This window comes from Frankliniella occidentalis, unplaced genomic scaffold, assembly GCF_000697945.3.
Source record: "Frankliniella occidentalis isolate FOCC.00 unplaced genomic scaffold, Focc_3.1 Scaffold217, whole genome shotgun sequence".
Lineage (NCBI taxonomy): Eukaryota > Metazoa > Arthropoda > Insecta > Thysanoptera > Thripidae > Frankliniella > Frankliniella occidentalis.
In genome coordinates, this window is record NW_026267343.1 from 286,730 (window position 1) to 287,813 (window position 1,084).

Below are 1,084 nucleotides of genomic sequence, written 5' to 3' on the forward strand. Positions count from 1 at the left end.
CCCGCCCCGCCCCGCCACGCCGCGCCCTGGCACACGCCGAAAAGCGCGACCGCCCCGAGGGCAGAAGGGAGCCAAACACAAGCGGTCCGCCGGGGAGGGTCCATTCAATCGCGACTATTTTTATTTTTTCCCCATTCTAGCCGGCAATTTAACCCCGCGATAGGAGCAGAAAGGGCGGAGCGGCTTCGATGCCAGGCCGCCGTTGCGATTTTAAATGCATGAGACCATCCTCGCTCTCTCTCTCTAGCCTACCACAACCCTCTTCTTCTCTCTCCCTCAGGTCGATAAGGCTGACCCCAGACACGACTGCGCTCGCACCGCAGTGGTAGCACTCATTACCTTTGCAGCAAGATGCATTATGACGCCAGACCGAGTAGAGCACGTTTGCGCGGTAAAAGAATTCTTCAATTGAAAGGGCATTTAAAACTTCTCAAGCTGTTTGCAGTGTGCGCACATGCTGCATGCACAGTTTGCAGGGTGCGACGCGGAGGTGTCGTGCCCGCGGCCCATACGCCCGCCCGGCGGCCTGCCTCCTCCCCTTTCATTACCAAACGGACTACACTCCACGTGCACTGTCACAAAAAAAATGTGTAATGCCGAACCGTGTCCTGGACCTGGATCATGGAACATTTCACTATCTCTAGGTTGAAAACAACAAAAACACAAAACTGATAATTTCACGACATACCCTCTGGTTCAGCAACATATGAGTCGGCACTATCACACGCGGAACGCCCATATGGACAAACACGAGGCGGTGCTTTGGGGGCACCGAGCACGCTGGGGCGGGGCACCGCCCGGCTCGGACTCGACATCCCGCGCAGATAATCTGTGCTTAGCCACAAACAACGCCGCCGCTGCTGCCGCCCCGGGATGCAGGGGGAGCATAGGGGGGGGGGGAGGTCGATTGAACATCAGCGTCACCTGGGAGCCCACAGGGCGTGTTGGCGTTGGCCCGCCCCAGCCCACGACTCGGCTGAAACGGGCTGAATAATTCCCTCAATGGGATCACACAACCACCAGCAGCAGCACTATGTCCGCATTGGTTTAGAGTCAGCGCTCAGAACAAGAGCGTCGCGGGGGG